The sequence below is a fragment of the Antechinus flavipes genome, chromosome 4, assembly GCF_016432865.1.
Source record: "Antechinus flavipes isolate AdamAnt ecotype Samford, QLD, Australia chromosome 4, AdamAnt_v2, whole genome shotgun sequence".
NCBI classification, from domain to species: domain Eukaryota; kingdom Metazoa; phylum Chordata; class Mammalia; order Dasyuromorphia; family Dasyuridae; genus Antechinus; species Antechinus flavipes.
In genome coordinates, this window is record NC_067401.1 from 442,134,082 (window position 1) to 442,154,310 (window position 20,229).

Genomic DNA, 20,229 nt, shown 5'->3' on the forward strand with positions numbered 1-20,229 from the left:
ATTTAGCTAGTTTATCTTGGTTGATCTATCAGATGAAGTAAGGTTTGTTAAGTTAGCAATAATATAGGGTATGATGCATGTTATCCTGTAATGAAGCCACGCTTGAACTATTTGGTGAAGCATGAACATCCAACACAAGCGGATGCTGTCAATTCAATTACAGTGTGAACTATGGGAATTAACTCTCCTTTTTGAAATACCCCATCACAGAGAATAAGTAGTCTGAGGCAATCACTGTGAATGTTGTTTTTCTCCTATTATGCATGTAACCAATCTTTGTCATTTCTAACTTTACAATATTTCTCATCTACATCATCTCTTTTCTAGCATATTGCCACCACCCCACCATTGTAGTGCAGCCTCTCATCACTTGCCATCAAAACTCTTTCAACAGTAGCATTCTACTTTGTCTCCCCTGCTCAGAACTCTTTTCAACCCAGTATATTCTCTACTCTGCTGTTGAAGTGATTTTACTAAAATGTAAGTCTAATCATATCACTTTCTCCCTTCTCTCAATAAACTCTAGTGATCCACCTTTTACCTCCAGGGTCAAATAAAAAATTGCTCTGTTTGGAATTTAACAGCCTTTCCAGTCTCTATACATTTCACTCTTCTCTACCTATTGTAAGGTCTATTGATACTAGTGTCCTTATTATTTGCCCTATACACTATTCTACCACCTTTCCACTCTGTGCCACTTCATTGACTGTCCTCCATTCCTGGAATGCTCCCCATTAAAACAAAATATATGGTATTTTGCAAATTTCCACCACCAATTTGTACTAATGAAATTCATTCTAAATAAAACATGAATTTTAAGGGGGAATGATAAAATTATTATATATGAACAGAATAAATAGAAATTGAACAACATATTCAAACAGAGAAGAAAAAATTATAGTTATAAAACATAAGACCTAGTTAAATTAACTATCTAGTTTACTTTCATTATCTATTTATAAAACACTGACTGAAAAGGAATCTTATCTAACATTTTATGGGGAATCTTTTGATTACAAAATTCCAGTTGCTTTAACATTTAAAAGCAAATATTGTACTGTCCTTGTTCAGTCTCTACAACTGACAGTTCTATATCACAAATGCCTAGTCTTTTTCATTTTCTTTTGCTTGTGTATATCATGATGATGATCCTGAAATTTGATTATTAAATAAAATCTTTTAAGTTTCATATTGAATTGCCCTATAAAAATATAGTACATACCTGTACATAAAAATGATGCACCTAAAAGAAGATCTTCTTTTCCAATGGAAAAAAAAATCAAAAAGCCTTGATCAAGAATTCATAAAGATTTTCAAAGTCTATTCCAAGAGAACAACTATTTCATTGATCTAGTTGCCTCCAAATGGCTAAAAGTGTTCAAATTGCATTCCGGATCTTAGCTGGAAAGATTGTAGCTCTGTGTCAGTTACTTACATGGAGTTATCTAGACACTATAATTTCTGATAATGGTCTTCACTTTTTCTCAATCAATCGTTAGAAATTCATTACCAAGAGTTGTTCAAGTTGTTGCCAATATATTTTGACTTCAAAGAAGTAGCCTACCACACAACATGATATAGATTCGAAGGATACCTGAAGAATTTTGCAGATTACTAAGACACCAAAAATTTTCAATTTTCTTATATTAACCTATATTCATCAATAAAAAGCAGGTATGTTCAGTCCTATAAATCAAGTCTGATAAGTCATTAATGGAGCAATATTTCATTACTCCCACCATCAATCTCTGTCCCTTTTCATATAAAGCTGAACACAACTAGAAAAAGCCTCACCAATGTGTGGACTGGGTAAACTACAAACTCAGGTATTCAAAGAAAACTGGGCCCTCCCTCACCACAAGAAGGAAGACTTGTATTCCTCCAGAATTGATTCCCTGTCTTATTCCCATAAAGTCTATCCAAAATCTTTTCACCCTCAACTTTTTTCAAATCTTCCCAACTCTCAACCTCTTAATTGAAAATCTTGAATCTTACTTTATTGAGAAAATGAAGGCAATTTTTTTTCATGAACTCCCCCTTCTTCTCTTCATCTAAAAAACATCTTGACATCAATTGCTCCAACTTCTTTTATAGCAGTCTCTTTTAATGAGGTCACTATTCTCCTTACAAAAATCAACTGCTCCAAATTTACCCTTGATATCATGTCCACCTTTCTTTTCCAGGAAATGCCCCCTCAATCACCCCTCTCCTCTCTCAAATCTTCAATGTCTCACTGTCTACTGGTTCTTTCCCTATTTCCTTGATACATGCTGTTATATTGTGTAATCAAGGTGTCAAACTCTAATGAAAGTATATCCCTCCATGCCTACATATTGATTTAAAAACTGTAAATCAACATTTTCAATGTTTTATTATATTTTTATTTATTTTGTTAAATATTTCCCAAATCCATTTGAATCTGGTTTCCAGAGCCCTTGCATAGGAGTTTTATATTCTTTCAAAATATATACTAGATCCAATTAATCCTTCAAACTATTGTCCTATATGTTTTCCCCTTTTTTCAAATTCCTGGGAAAATAGTATCTATAGTTCACAATTTTTTTTTTTTTACCTCTCTTCACAATCACTCTTCAAATCACGATGAACCGACTGCCAACTCTGTCAGCCAACTTCAATTGCTTTCTCCAAAGTTACTAACATTTTCTTAACTGCTAACTGATGGTTTTTCTGGATTCTCATCCTTCTTAGCCTCTTTTCTGCATTCAATGCCTTTAGCTATTGCCTTCTTTTGAATTTTCTTGATTCATTTTTCTCCTGATTTCCCTTCAATCTATTCTACGATTCTTTCTTAGTCTTCATCTGTATCACATTCCTATTTCCAAGGCTCTGTCTGAGACACTCTTCTCTCTCTACCAACTCTCTTGGAGAATTGATTAAGTTTAGTAAGATAATAATCAATTCTATGTTGAGGACTCACAACTCAAAATATCTGAGTTTAGTGTCTCTCTTAAGTTATAAGACAAAATCATCATTTGCTTATTTAATCTTTAAAAAAGGATATGTTAGAGACACTTTAATTTCATCATATTAGAAGGAACTGAACTCATCTTTCCTCTTTCTATCAAAGACATCATGATTGTTCTAGCCCCTCAGATATCATCTATAGTGTCATCCTTAAATCCTCAGGCTTCCTAACATATCAAATCTGTTGTTTACACCTGCCATTTCAATCTCCACAATATATGTCTTACTTGACCCCTGTACCTCTTCTATCAGTCATTGCTCAATCAGTCACCACCTTAGTTCAAGCTGTTATTACCTCTTGCCCAAAATTTCTTAATTGGTTCCCTTGTTTAAAATATTCCCATTTCAAGCAATTCTCCACATGGCTGCAAATGCTTTCCCTTAAGCTAATATGTGATCATGACACTTCCCTCCTCAGTAAATCCAGGGGTATCTTATTTCTTCTAGAATCAGCTATAAGTTCTTCTGTTTAACTTTGTAAATCCTTTACAATCCTATTCTTTTGGAATCATTGTGCATTCATTTCCCTCTTTCAGTTGGTGATCCAGCCATGTTAGTCTTTCTATTCCTTACACAAGAAGGATTAAGTGCTTAGGAAAGTCATTAGGTGATATAGTATATAGGTCATTACAGATGGAGTCCAGAAAATTTGAATTCATATCCTGCCTCAGACATGTATTTGTTAGTTATGTCCTCCTAGATTAATCATTTAACCTGCCTCAGTTTTCTCATCTGTAAATGGGGGTAATAACATCTAATTTAGGGTTTTTGTGAGGATTAACTAAGAAAATATATGTAAAACAATTTGCAAAGGTCAGAGATCCACAAAAAAATGCTACCCACTGTTACCATTTATCTCCTACATCCATGGTTTTGCACAAGCCATTCTCCATGCCTCAAGTGTATGATATGCATTTATATTTAAACATATTTATATACTTATATTTGCTAATATGATCCATATGTTTCTTTGAGTTGCAGATGTGACCATCTACAATGACCTCCCTCTTCTAATTCCTTAACTTTTTAATTTTATCTACTACATAGTTTTCCTTTAAATTATATGTACCTACATAAGCAAATATGTCTTCTTTATGACTATAACTTATTTTACTCTTTGTGTTTGTATCTCCTGTGACTAGTGTGGCACTTGGCACATGGTAAACACTTACCAAATACTCACTGATTGTTTGGATGATGGAATAATAGTGTTACATACAAAGACATCCAGAACAAACAATATATTCTGGATGCTATCATAGTCTATTGTGCTTCATTATTTTTTGCAACTTAGTTTTTCCTAAAAACTATCGATTTCTGAAATCATATTGCTTTCATAACACTATAATTTAGGTAAAGTGTTGTACCATATAGTCATATGAAATTCTTGTTCCTCAGATGATGTTACAACAGCTTACTTGATCTAAGGTTGTTTGAATAACCCGATGCTTTCTACAACTAACTATAGATGATGAAACCCATTTAATCAATTTCTTTATTCCACTGTCTATGAATACAATAGTTTTCCAATGAAAATGCCTAATTGTGGAGCTATTTTAGGGATTAAAATGGGAGAGGTGAACCCACTTATACCTCAGCTAAACATAACTCAATCATTTCGCCATCAAACAACAATTTCTCTTGCCCCTCCTCTCACTTTCAAATATCTAATTGGCAAAAAAACTGTATCTAAATTCTCAAATCAAGATTTTAGATCTTGATACAGAAAATATGATATAGAACTAAAGCTATAGATAGAGATATACTTATACAAGTATATATACCCAAATGCAAATATACATATATATGATTTTATATATATATATATATATATATATATATATATATACCCATAAATATTTGTGCTATACACATGAAGACTTAAACATGTGGATACCTATGTATGTATACTTGTGTACAGGCCAATATCAATGCACACACACACATATATGTATGTACACATGTATTTTTATAAATACATATATCACACACATATATAGCTTCATCTCTGTGTTGGCTCCCATGTTCTCAATGTTGATTTCATTTATCCTTTTCTTCTTAGTTTATTATGGAACAGCCAAATATTTAATTTCCATGAGAAAGCATTTCTAGCAATATACTTATAAGATCAACTGCAATTTTATCATGCTATGTTAAAATCAATTCAGAGAATCAGAAAATAAATTTTTGAACACAGACCTGAAAAACATTTTCATGAACATTGATTTTTTTATGGACCTCAGGTGAGACATATTCTTCTAAAAGATGGAAAGATAAAAGGACACAAAAGAGAATTCCTGACCACAAAGAACCCATGATATAATGGAGGAGACTAAAATAAAACCTATACAAATAAGCTATATACAAAAAAATAGGAAATAAATAAAAGAGTAAATAGAATTGAGAGGCTGGGAAAGGCTTCCTGTAGAACATAGAATTTTTGTGGGATCTTAACAAAAATCAAAGAGGGAAGGATTGTGGAAAGATGGTAGTGTAGATCAAAAAATTCCAAAATTCTGGGGTAGAACTCCAGATTTGCCCCATAAACAAAACAAAAGTGCACCTTGATATGAACACGGACTGTGAAAAATAAATAAAACTTGGGACTAACAGAGACCCTCTTGGGACAACAAAACAGACCTGAAAAAAGATCCCAGGACAAGATTTTATTACTATGAGGGGTAAACCTCTAGACCAACTCCGCAAAAACAGCCAGTGGGGAGCCCTGGAACTAGCTTTGCTCAGATGGAGTCTAAACCTTAACCACAGAAATTTTCACTTCCGGGAGAGAGAGGGGAGTCAGGAATCTTAGTTCAGTAAAACTGAGGAAATCTCAGCTGTTAGGAATGCTAGTCTCAGATGTTCTGCAGAGACACAAGCCTGGTCAAAAAGGAACCAGCATGCTAGGTTAGCACAAGAGCAGAGTGGCCAAAATGCTGATGGCTGTGGATGCTTACAGGAGGAGGAAGCTTTTGGTTTGGGCTTTTAGGTCCTCTGATGATTGATTAATCTGGCACTTTTTGCTAATCACACCTTGCTAATCATAAGATGAAACCCAAAGTGATGGTTCAAAAACCATTTAAGATGTTGAAGTACAAAAAAGATTAAATGACAAAAGGGAAAAATTAAATTATTTTCAGTATAATTCTTTTGTTACATTATTTATCCTATTCTATTTCTATAGAATTTTATTGGTAATCTATTATATACAAGGGAAATTTTTTTTCAATACAGATGTTTTGTTTTATCTCTACCTGTTATTTTTCCACTTGGCTGGCTGGTGGCAGAAGAAGAGTTTTCAGAGGAAGAAGCTATGAGTCGAGAGTTCAGCAGAAGATTGAGAAGGCTCTCTCAGAGGCACAACCAGATTCATCTCATCTCACACCACTGTGGTGGCTGGGCTCCTGCACTTCCCCCACTGAGATCAAGCTGTTTTGAAAGACTCACCAGAAAGCTAGCCAAGTCCCAAGTGAAGGAGACAAGAGATTCATTCCATCTTTGTGCTGGCTGGAGGCTGAAAAAAGCAAAGGACAATCTGCAAGAGCTCTTGGAACCAAGCAGAGAGATAGGCCTAAGCTAACTGGGCTATATTGAAGACAATAAAAGATCTGAACTTTTATCACCTGGCTGTGTTTTGGGTGATTCTTACTTTCAACTACAACTAAGACTGCCTCCAAAAAACCTTCCCAGAGAAACCTGCTCTCTCCCCCAGAGAGAACTATTCTACTTATTTTAAAAGAAGAAGATCACGATATTTTGGCACCCTGAACATGGGACTGATTCAGATCCTGATCCAGTGGAAAAGATTCTTTGATCCAGAAATTAGGGTGAGTGCAACAAAGAAATTTTGTTAAAAAAGTTAAAGTAGAATTTCAGCTAAGATGGGACAGATATTTAGAAAACAGCCTGTTTCTGTTCAAGGAAAATGTTTAGAGAGCATTGTCAAAGTTTTTTTTTTTTTTTTAAATTTTATTTTATTTAATAATAACTTCGCATTGACAGAATCCATGCCAGGATAATTTCTACACGACATTATCCCTTGCAATCACTTATGTTTCGTTTTTTCCCCTCCCTCCCTCCTCCCACCCCCCCCAGGATGGCAAGCAGTCCTATATATGCTAAACATATTGCAGTATATCCTAGATACAATACATATTTGCAGAACCGAACAGTTCTCTTGTTGCACAGGGAGAATTGGATTCAGAAGGTAAAAATAACTCGGGAAGAAAATCAAAAATGCAAATAGTTCACATTCATTTCCCAGTATTCCTTCTTTGGGTGTAGCTGTTTCTGTCCATCATTTCTCCAATGAAACTCAGTTAAGTCTCTTTGTCAGAGAAATCCACTTCCATCAGAATACATCCTCATACATTATCGTTGTCAAAGTGTATAATGATCTCCTGGTTCTGCTCATCTCACTTAGCATCAGTCCATGTAGGTCTCTCCAAGCCTCTCTGTATTCATCCTGCTGGTCATTCCTTACAGAGCAATAATATTCCATAACATTCATATACCACAATTTACCCAGCCATTCTCCAATTGATGGGCATCCATTCATTTTCCAGTTTCTAGCCACTACAAACAGGGCTGCTACAAACATTTTGGCACATACAGGTCCCCTTCCCTTTTTTAGTATCTCTTTGGGGTATAAGCCCAATAGAAACACTGCTGGATCAAAGGGTATGCACAGTTTGATAACTTTTTGGGCATAATTCCAGATCGCTCTCCAGAATGGCTGGATTCGTTCACAACTCCACCAACAAGAGCATTGTCAAAGTTATGGAAAGCCAAGGTTTGATTATCATTTTGGAACAGATCACTGAACTTTTAGAAATTGTTAAGTACATATGTCCTTGGTTCTCTACAGAAAAGGAGTTAAATTTAGATGAGTGGAAGTTAATAGGAGAAAAATTGGGTGAATACTACAGATCTAATTCAAACTCAATGCAGTGGACATTAGAAAGAGAGGATCTTTTTTATAATAGAAATGGACCTGACTCAATTTCCAAAGACATAATTAATACATATAATTTAATACAATTGGCTATAAGAAGTTATTTAAACGTTAGAATGAAGAAAAATAAAGTGCAGGAGGAAGAAGTGCCAACTTTACTAGGTGAAAAGGAGGATGAATCAGATGAGAATGGAGTTAAGTACAATTCTGAGTATGATACTTCACAGGAGAAGGAATTAGGTCATTCCACATCAGCCTCCAGCCAGCACAAAGATGGAATGAATCTCTTGTCTCCTTCACTTGGGGATCAGCTAGCTTTCTGGTGAGTCTTTCAGACCAGCTTGGTCTCAGTGGGGGAAGTGCAGGAGCCCAGCCACCACAGTGGTGTGAGATGAAGATGAATCTGGTTGTGCCTCTGAGAGAGCCTTCTCAATCTTCCGCTGAACTCTCGACTCATAGCTTCTTCCTCTGAAAACTCTTCTTCTGCCACCAGCCAGCCAAGTGGAAAATATTCTCCTGAATCACTCTTCACTGGCTTATATATAACTCTTCTGAGAGAATGGGATTATGGGTTTTCTCCCATAGTGCTCTCTGGTCCTAAGAGTTTCAAGGGAGGTATGAATTTAGATATCTCATACTAAACCCTGAAATTTCCCAAATGTGTGAACTCCAATGAGTAAAGGTGTGAACACAAACATTGTATCAATTAGTTCTACTTAGTACCTTGTTTCAGGTTCTGGCCCAAAACATCTTCTTGTAAGATCAGATCAATAATCTATCAACTCTAATGAGTTAGCAGTTTGTAAAGATTCCAACATCTCCCCCTTTCTTTTGTTTTAGAACATAGGGTGGTCATGACCTCCCTGACTTCTCAAGGAGGTGAGAACCCCCCAAAAAAGGTAATCATGCTTTCCCTGACACCTCAGGAAGAGAGATGAAAACACCAAAGGAAATAGGAAGTCAAATCAGATTAGCGGGTTTCTGAAGGGGCTCACTTGAAACAGGTACACATAAATCCATCAATATGGGCCAGAACTTTGAAACAGATATATATGGTGTATATAAATCCATCAATATGGGAGGCATTATACATAATTTACACAAGCACATAATCAATATAACACAGGCTAGTAGTAATGTAACAAATAACAAGAATTAACCTGAGAATTTATACATGTCCATAAGTCCTAGAAATAGTCCAAAAGAATTCCATTGTCCATTAGTTCATGTGTCAGGAATCCAATAGTTCCTGTAAGCTCTGATGTACTGCAAAAGTCTCATCAACAATTTTTCATCTCAGGGAATCCAATGATTCTTGCTGTTTTTTTAAAGAACTAAAACAGTTTCATCTTGTGTTAGGAAATCCAATGATTCCTGAAGATTTTAAAAGTCTTTTTAACAATCTCATTGTCAGCCATGCTCTTTCAATGGTGAGCACAATCAGCAACAGAACCACCCGATGTTTCTTGGATCTTCTCTTTTGTTTCAAGGGTCTGTTCCGTCTCTCTGTGATGGACAAGGTGAATGTGGCTCATTGGCACCCATCTGATTCCTTCTCCACATGTAGAGATGCAAGCAAACCCTCTCCCCCAAGCAGTTAGCCTATCTGGTCCCTTCCATTCACCACTTTATGGATCTCTCCACATCACCTGGTGATTATCTAAAGATAGTGGAGCTGCTCGCACTGGACACTGCTCTTCTGATGGATTATAAAACCTGTCTGCTGGAGCCAGTGCATCTTTATCAAAGATTAAAAAAAAAATGGTATAGAGAACTAAATTTAGAAGTTCTCTAGGGTTACCCGAGTAAGAAAGTTCCTTCTCTTGTCCCCAATTTCTAATTTATCAAATGAAGGAATATGAGGGAATAGACACTCCCTTCTTTGAGAAAACTAGCTCTGAATTATAAGCTAATGATTTATTGGAATCTTCTATTCAACAAATGTGTTGTAAATAGAAAGCAGCACATTTTTCTTTATGATATTAATATGTTTTATTCTACCTTGTTATTGTATGGCTGCAAATTGTAAAAATGGAAGCTAAATAAGAGGCATAGGCTAAGTGTAAATGGGCAAAATCCTAGAACAAGTAAATGTGATGAAGAACTATAGACAATGGTATCCTCTATAAAGATGAGTCATATAGAAAGAGAAAATGATTATCCCTTGATAAGCACTCAGAGTTAACTTTGTGTTACACCGCTGTCAAGAGGATGTTATATGAAAAAAAGGAAAGTCCTGACAACTTTGGGCAAAGATCCTACGACATACATATGATGACCTGAAAAAGAATGACAAATATCACATTAGATGGTCAGGCTGGGATCTACATTATTGGAGAACACACCCACATTGATGAGATCACCTTGGGAGGACTTGAATATTTTTACCATGACTCGATATTGAACTTAGAAGTTTACTTATGTGATAATTTCAGAATAAAATCAAATTAGAACCTTGAACTCCCAGCTTAAGAAAAATGATTGTGTGAATTGTGGGAATGTTCATGCTCTCATAAAAGTTCATTTCCTTCTCATGGGAAGGAGAAATTTGAGAAAGAAAAGGAAAAAGGAGAAGAGAAGGAGATATAGGAGAAAAAAGAAGTGATCAACAATGCTAACCCAAAAAGCAACGATTAATCTACTGCATTTGAACAGGTAACAGAGGATATTCTCTGCCATATTTCTTACCATGTGGTTATTGACTCAAACTGAGACCTGTTAAATACCCTAATTTCAAAAGGCCAAAGTCTCCCATTATATCCAGGGACATTTCAGAACATCCTGATCTGTCTCTTGCCACAGGATCCAGCTGGCTCTGGAGGACAAAATAAAATGGGTAACTTTGCACAGCTCTTCCTCATTCAAATCCAATTCACTTGCATTTCATCGCATCACCTCTCTGAAGTTGTGGACCTCTTTAAGAATAAAGGACAAACAACATCAGTAGCACCAAATGCTTTGAGTGTTTATATTAATGATAACAAAAAATGTTTAAGGGACTTAAAATAAGTTAATCTATTAAAATAGGAATAGTATTTGAAAGTTATTATAGGAAGATTGTTATTTTTATGTTTTTTATGATTTTGAAAGAAACTATCCCTTTGACAACAGTTAATGCTGACATCTGAGAGTATGTGTGCTTTGTTGAAAGATGACCTTGTTTTGTAATTAGAAAGATTGATTCCTGACTTGCTTCTGATGCTTAACAGCATATATGACCTGAGTCTTACTGGTTCCATTCACTTAAAAATTCTCTAAGAATACAAATTGCAGAGCAGATGCATATTGGGAGAAAATTCTTTTATAGATGGATTCCTTACACCAATGAAATAACAAGTACATTTCCATCTCATCCCAAATCTTACCTTATAGTTCCTTATCCATTGTGAAAATCTGTCAGTAAGGCCTACTTGCCTAAATAAGTATATGCCTGAGATGTTTCTATTATTATATGTGTATTGGAAACTTTTAAATTCCTATCATTCACATTTTGGGCCAGAGGATAAAGATTGGTTCGACCTGCTTCTAGCAGACTCTTGAATTGGCCATTTGTAGTGAAAGTCTATTCATCACAATGATGCATTTTACTTTGTGTCACATCAAAAATGTCAGAAAAGAAGTGTATTAGCATGCTATTGATATATTGAGAAGATAAAATGGAAAACATAAAACAAAAGTCTTTCAAATAAGCCCTTAAGGTGAAATATTCTGGGAAGAGAAAAAAAGTAGGCAATTGTCTGACCTTTGAAGTCACATGGGAAAGGTGTGGGCAATGCATTAATCAGGTGTATTTTGCTCATAACAAAAATATAGCAGCATTATTATTTAATATGTGGATACTAGAAAGATTGGTAAATAAACAAGGTATCATAATGTAATTGAATAATGTGGAAAATATAGCTTGCTAATGAATAACATTCTAGCCATTGTGCAGTACCATTATGAGGTAAGTTTCCATAACATAGAAAAAATTACTGTTACTTAATCTTTGGTTTTCCTCAATTCTCTCCATCTCAGGGTATTCCTAGCTAAATTCAACATTAGATGTGGGTATAAATACTTCATTGTGATGAAGTAAAGTTTCTAAAACAACTTTTTATAATAAAATGCAAAGATCCCTTAACGAGAATTAAGGAAAATATTTCAAAACTTAAAGCAGGAAAGCAACTAATATTGAAGTTGCATTTAAAACTTTTCCTGAAATGTCTCAGACATTTGTATTTGACCAGGTTTGCTTGGAGGCCAGAAAGAGGCAAAGTTGACACTTATTTGAAATAAGGTGATTCTACTTACATTTTAAGTACATGAGATAGATATAGGAGAAGTCTAATTCTTTTTACATACAGGGAAGCTTCGAATTTAACTTTTTTTTTATGGTAAGTGGCATCTGTTGGTAATATCCCAGCCTAGATTTATTAGACATTTTAAATGTCTGACAAAGAAGGATAGGTGCTAAGTTTTGGAAGCCATAAATGGAAGTTGGGCTATCTATCCCTTGCAGGATATATTTTTTCCCTTTGAATAATTTATTATTGACTTTTTAGCAACTTGTTACTTAGTTCTCATTTCAAGTAAGAAATTCAGAGGAAACAGAGCCAGCCATCAATAAAGAAAGAAACCCAGGATCAGAAAGGTGTTGAAATATGCAGAGGAAGCTGCCAAAAGCCTCCTGCTACAATGGATCTCACTATTTTAAGTTCTTGGCTTACCATTCTATGAAATTATTTGCCAAAATTTCTCATTTCAGTCATGAAAATATCTCCCCTACTCCTGCTATAAGAACATATTTATGATTTCTGGCAAAATGATTTTCAACTTTTATTTATTTAAAAAATATTTGCATTAAAGAAAAATTTATTGCAGGATAGCTATTCCATAAGTATAGAGACATCCACAGTTGAACAATTAATTAACTTCCTATAGATCTCAGGGCACATCAGTTACTTTATATGAATACATGTTCATACACAAGCATTTAAATAACTCACAGTCAGGTTTTCTCAGTTTCTTGTAGAATAATTTAAGGAAATGCTACTAATGTAAATAAAAATAAAGGTAGAAGTCCTTAATACCATTCTAAATATAAACTTGTGATGGAAAAAGTGAGGCAATATAAGAGAGCTTTAATTGCTATATAAATGCTCTCTAACACTACCTCAGTGCCCTTTGGGCTAAGGAAGGAGATCCTTCTGTCAGCCTATTGATTTGTGGTGGTGGATTCTGCTTTTTGACCTTCTCCAAACTTCCTTGCTTCCATTGAGAGCAATGTCAACCTTTCTAACCATAGTTGTTCACAACCTTAGAGTCATCATCAAAATTTTCCTCTCCTTCAGATGTCTATATAGTATCATTTGATAAATTTCTTTAATTCTATTTCTATAATAACACTTACATTTATGTTCTTTTCCCCTGAACCACCTAACTTTTAACTACATTCAGGATTTTATCATGCTTCACTTGGACTATTATAGCAGACTCCAAATTTTTCTCAAGTCTTTCACCTTTCCAATTTCACACAGTCATCACATTTATATTGCTAAAATAAGATCTCATCATGGCATTCCTTTTTCAAAAATCATCAGTGCTTTTTGGGAAAAAAATAACAGAATCAACAACAACAATAATAGTATTCAGATAGTGCTTTAAAGCTTTGTACTTTATTAAAACATTTAATTTTATCCTTACAACAACTTTGTAAGGGAGGTGGTACTATTTTCCCCGTTTTACATTTAGGAAAAGTGAAGCAATGAAGGTTAAGTGATTTGCCCAATGTCATAGAGCTAAGAAGTATCTAATGTTGGATTTGACCCCAGATTTTCCTCTTTCAAGGTCCAGCACTCCATCCATTGCAACATCTTCACACCAAATAAATTTTATTCTATATGTAGATTTTATATTCCTTTCCTTCATTATCAGGAAGGTGATTCCATGACATATAAATGAATTGGATTTGAGTAAGTATAGACAGTGCAAAGTTACCAACCTCAGTTTCTTCTCCAGAGTCATCTGATTACAATGGCAAGATACAAATTAGGACATTTGAAAATACATGTCCATGGATGCAATGGGAGATCTTGGTACTATTAAGCCAAGGTCTTTAACAGATCTCAATTTGACTGAAACAAGTGCATCCAGGGTCATCTCCAGTCATCCTGATTTATAAATATAGGCTTAGGTGATTCCTCAAGCTCCTAGAAGCTTTCTTTAAAAGAAAAATAAATTTTATTTTCTTTGAATTTATTTTACATATATCTATATACATACATGCTTCCCTTACCTCCTAGAATATGAGTTCCTTGGAAGTTATGCAATTTTTCATTTTTCTTATCCCTAGTATATAACACAGAACAAAGTAAGCACATAAAATCTTGTTAATTGATTGATTCAAAGTCCATTTCAACTGCTATATCTAAAAAAATGTTTCTGATCCAACTGCTTCTTCCAATTATTAATGCTCAAAAGACCAATTGAATTATTTACCATTACCTTATAAATGCTTTATTTATTTATTTATTTGGACATGAGCTGTATGCTGCCAATGAAGCATAAGTTCCTTCTTATATAGTAAAGACTTATGCACTTTTATATTGCTATTTTTACTGTTTCAGAATTCTACTCCAAGAAATAGAAATATGACATGAAGTTCAAAAGAAAATTATTTATAGCTTTCTTCAAGCAAATGCAGAGTTTATCAGAACAGACTTGTTTACTTAGAAAATCTATGAGTCTGCTGTTTGGGGGAATCTTTCCATCAATGAAGATAATTATCCTTTTATGATGTAGTAGGAGGCTTTGATAAGAGTACTGTGGAGAGACAACCACCATCCCATAATCAGAGACATAAGAGATAAACTTTTCTGACCATAGTTAGTCTAGTCTTTAGATGACCAACGCCCATTCGACCACATATAATTAAACTCTGTCCATGCTAGAACCTGTGAAGATTGTATCCCTGTGAAGGGATTACACTAGCTTGATATTTTCATCTCCTTTTTATATATTAATCTAATTATATTTAATAACAACTCAACCCATACATCTCTCCCCCCCCCACATATATATACATATGGGGGGGGGAGAGGAAGAGGGAGAGAGAAAGAGAGAGAGACAGAGACAGAGACAGAGACAGAGAGAGAGACAGAGAATCTATGTGTAATTTTGAGTTCTGATTTATCTTTCTCCCTCCAACATCACTCCCTTCCCTATTATGGCAAATAATTCAATGGAGATTATACATGTGCCATCATGCAAAATACACAAAACAGAAAACAACCTTTGATTAGTCATGTTGTAATGAAAAAGACAGATAAAAATGGCATAAAAACGTGTTTAAAAATTGTGCTCTTTAATCTATATTCCAATAGTATCAGTTCATTCTCTGGAGAAAGATCATATTTTTCATCATAAATCTTTGAGACTATCTTAGATCCTTGATTACAGACTTCTGGAATTTGGTTATAACATTAATGATATTTTTTTTCCTTTTGGGATTTGTTTCAGAAGATGATAGTTGGATTCCTTCAATTTCTACTTCATTTTCTGGTTCTAGAATGTCAGGGAAGTTTTCCATAACTTTTATTGAAATAAGATGTTTAGGCTCTTTTTTCAATGATATTTTTCACATTTTCCCTGATTCTTTTCATTTTGTCTTATTTCTTGATGTCATATCAAGTTATTAGCTTCCATTTATCTAATTCTAATTTTTTAATGAATAATTTTCTTCAGTGAAGTTTTGAACCTTCTTTTCCATTTAAACAATTTTACTTTTAAAGAGTTGTCTTTTTCAATAAGTTGTTGGATATCTTTTTCCATTTTTAGGGTTCCTAACTGTTGACTCTTTTCTCATGGTTCCTTGTTATCATTCTTATTTTCTGCCAATTTTTCCTTTATCATATCTGATGTTTTAGCTTTTTGTTTGTGAAATATGTTGATAGTTTTCAACATTCACTTTGCAAAATCTTATCTTCCAAATATTTTCTCCCTCATTTCCCCCCATCCCTCCTTTAGTCAGAAAGTAATCCAATATATAGTAAATATGTTATGTGCAATCTTCTATACATATTTCCACAGTTAGTGTGCTGCACAAGAAAAATAAGATCACAAAGGAAAAAATGAAAAAAAAAAAGAAAAAAATAAGCAAACAACAACAGAAAGTGAAAATACTATGCTGTGATCCACATTCAGTCCCCACTGTCCTCCTTCTGGATGGATATGGCTCTTTCCATGACAAGTCTATGGAATCAGCTCATTATTGAAAAGACCCATGGTCATCAGAATTGATCATTGCATAATATTATATTCCTGTGTACAGTGTTCTCTTGATTCTACTCACTGCACTTAACATCAGTTCATATAAGTCTCTCTTCAAGTATTTCTAAAATCATCTTGCTGATTGTTTCTTATTGAACAATATTGTTCCATCAAATTCATATGTCATAATTTATTTAGCCATTCTCCAACTGATGAGGATTTACTAAGTCTCCAATTCTTTGACACTTATACAAAGGTCTGCCACAAACATTTTTGCACATGTGTGTCCTTTTCCTTTTTTATGATCTCTTTGGAATACAGCTCCAATATCAACAGTGAATTTGATAGCTCTTTTGGGTATAGTCCTATATTACTCTCTAGAATGGTTGGATCATTTCACAACTCCACCCAAATGCCTTGGCGTCCTAGTTTTCCCACATTCCCTTTACAATTTATTAATATCCTTTCCTGTCATCATAGCCCATTTTGAGAGATGTGTAACGGTATCTCAGAGTTATCTTAATTTGCATTTCTCTGATCAATAGAGATTTAGAGCATTTTTTCATATGATTAGAAATAGTTTCAATTTTTTGAACTGAAAATTGTTCATCTCCTTTGATTATTTATCAATTGGATAATGCCTTATATTCTTATAAATTTGAATCAATTCTCTATATATGTTAAAAATAAGATCTTTATCAGAACTCTTGGATGTAAAAATGTTTCCCAGTTTTCTGATTCCCTTTTAAACTTGTCAGCAATGATATTGCTTGTACAAAACCTTTTTAAATTGGTGGTAGAGCCAAGATGGCAATGAGGAGATACATATTTATCTAAACTCTCCTTAATGTTCCTCAGATAAAACCAAATCAAACCACTGAACTGGTTTTGGAGTAACAGAACTCAGAAATCTTTAGAGTGTAAAAAATTTCCAGCAGAATATATTTTGAAAGAACTTCAGAAAACATTTGTTTCAATCAGGCATGGAGGGAGGTGGAGGAGCATAAGCACAGTGCAGAGACACACAATGTGTATCCTGCACCAGGGAAACAACCTGAAGGGTTGTGGGCTACTCTGTCCCGGTTGAAAGCCAGTAGATCAGCACATTAGTTTAGGACATCCAACACAAATAGGAAAGGCAAATAGTGAGCCCCTAAATGCCAGAATAATGAAGGACATGGCCACACTCACTGATACAGAAGTTACTCAGCACCATCCAACTACAGCCACTGTAACCTGTAGGGGATGCTTGGACAATCTCTCTTTTGCCCTGAAAGCAGACCTTGACCTTGTTAAAAAAAAATGAACAGAAAAGCAAAAAGAATTCTGACCTTAGGTAATTTTTTTAAAATAACTTTTTATTGAGAGAACTCATTCCAGGGTAATTTTTTACAACATTATCCCTTGCGTTCACTTCTGTTCCGATTTTTCCCCTCCCTCCCTCCACCCCCTCCCCCAGATGACAAGCAATCCTTTACATGTTGAATAGTTACAGTATATCCTGGATACAATATACATGTGCAGAACTGAACAGTTTTCTTGTTGCACAGGGAGAATTGAATTCAGAAGGTATAAATAATCCAGAAAGAAAAACAAAAATGCAAGCAGTTTATATTCATCTCCCAGTGTTCTTTATTTGGGTGTATCTGCTTCTGCCCATCTTTGATCAATTGAAACTGAATTAGCTCTCTTTATCGAAGAGATCCACTTCCATCAGAATACATCCTCAAACAGTATCATTTTTGAGGTATATAATGATCTCCTGGTTCTGCTCATTTCACTTAGCATCAGTTCATATACGTCTCACCAGTCTTAGGTAATTTTTATGGAGAAAAAGAAGAACAGATTTCAAACTCTGAGGACACTGAAAGCAGATCATTTCTAGATGAAATCTCAAAGAATGAATAAGAATTGATCCCCAACTCACAAGGCACTTTAGAAAGAATTCAAAAAATGATCTTAAAAGAGAGTTAGAAAAAATGGGGAAAGGAAATGAGGACTTTGCAAGACAGTTTGGAAAAGGAAACAGAAATTACCTGAAGAAAACTCTTTAAAATAAATTTAATGAAATGGAACAAGCAAATAACTCCTTACAAAACAGACTTGATGAAATGGGGAAAAAAAATCACTCATTGAAAAACAGAATTTGTGAAATAAAAGAAAAAATTCACTGAACAAAAACAGCACATTTAAAAATTCAATTAGTCAAATATAAAAGAAACCAAAAAAAGCAATTGAAGAAAATAATTCACTAAAACTTAGAATTGAACAAATGGAAATGAATGACTCAATGAGGTAAGAAGAATCAGTTAAACAAAACCAAAAAAAGAAAAAAAAAGAAAAAGAAAGAAAAAGAAAACAGAAGAAAATGTAAAATACCTCATTTGAAAAATAACTAATCTGAAAAATACATCTAGAAGAGACATCCTAAGGATTATTGGACTTCCTAAAAACCATGATGAAAAAAAGAGCTTAGGCATCATCTTTCAGGAAATCATCAAGGAACACTGTCCCAATGCCCTATAACTAGAAGGTAAAATAGCCATTGAAAGAATTCACCAGTTACTTCCTGAAAGAGCCCCCAAAATAAAAACTCCAAGGAATGTCATAGCTAAATTTCAAAATTATAGAATCAAAGGAAAAAAATATATATTGCAAGTGGCCAGAAAGGAACAATCCAAATATCAAGGAGGCACAATCAGGATTACACAGTTCCAAGCAGCTTCCACATTAAAGGACTCGAGGGCCTGGAATTTGACAAAGGAACTTGAATTGAAGACAAGAATCAACTAAGAAGCAAAAATGGGCATTATCATTTAGGGAATAAGAGGGACATTCCATGATACATGTGAATTTCATTTATTTCTGATGAAAGGTCAGAGCTGGACCCCCCCAAAAAATGGCCTGAAATATACAACTCAAGAGAAGCATAAAAAAAGTCAAAAGGAAAGAATTCTTGAGAACTATAGCTCTGTTATGAGTATACATAGAGGGTGCAGGAAAAAATTGATTTTATTGTGCTAATATAAAAAAAAAAGAAACTAGAGGTGGAAAGGGGATTGCACTGGAAAAAGAGGAAAATGGAAGCAAAAGGAAAGAAATTACATCGCATAAAGAGTCAAAGAAGACCTGTTCTAACTGACAGAAATAAGAGAGGGGGATGAACATTGGCTCAAAGAGAGAATATCAGTCATATTTGGCTTCACATATGAGAACCTTGTATCATCTTATAGAGAAGTGGGAGGGGAAAGGGAAAAGGAAAGAGGGAGGCTAATAGAAGGGAATACAGAGGTAGTAAGAGAAAAATATAAAGAGGTATAAAGGGGAAGGCCTATTTGAGGGAAGTGGTGATCATAAATAAAATACTGGGGAGGAGGGAAGCTCATTTAAAACAGAGTGATACATTTAGAGTAAAGGTAAAAAGTTAATAATCTATTAAACTTCAGCTGAGGTTAAAAAAAAAAATCAGAGGTAGCTATCCTGATCTCAGATCAAGCAAAAGCAAAAATAGATTTAAATAAAAGAGATTAGATAGGAAACTACAGCCTACTTAAATGTATCATAGATAATGAAGTAATATCAACACTAAACATATGAACCGAGTAGTATAGTATCCATATTTCTAGTAAAGAAGTTAAGAGAATTGCAAGAAGAAATAGACAGCAAAACTGTACTAGCGAGGGATTTCAACTTTGCTCTCTCAGACCTAGATAAATTGGAACCACACACACACATACACACACACACAAAAAAAAAAATTCCACACAAATAAAGTCAGATATAATCTCTTGGGAAAATATCAAGTGCTCATAAGTAGGCTGAGATAATATAATAAAACTAACAATTCTACCTAAATTAGTCTATTTATTCATTGCCATATTAATCAAACTCCCAAGAAATTGTTTCATAAAGCTAGAAAAAATAATGACAAAAGTTTTCTGGTGGAACAAAAGTTCAAGAATTTCAAGGGAATTGATGAAACAAAATGCACATAAATGTGGCCTAGCTGCGCCAGGCCTAAAACTATATTCTAAAGCTGT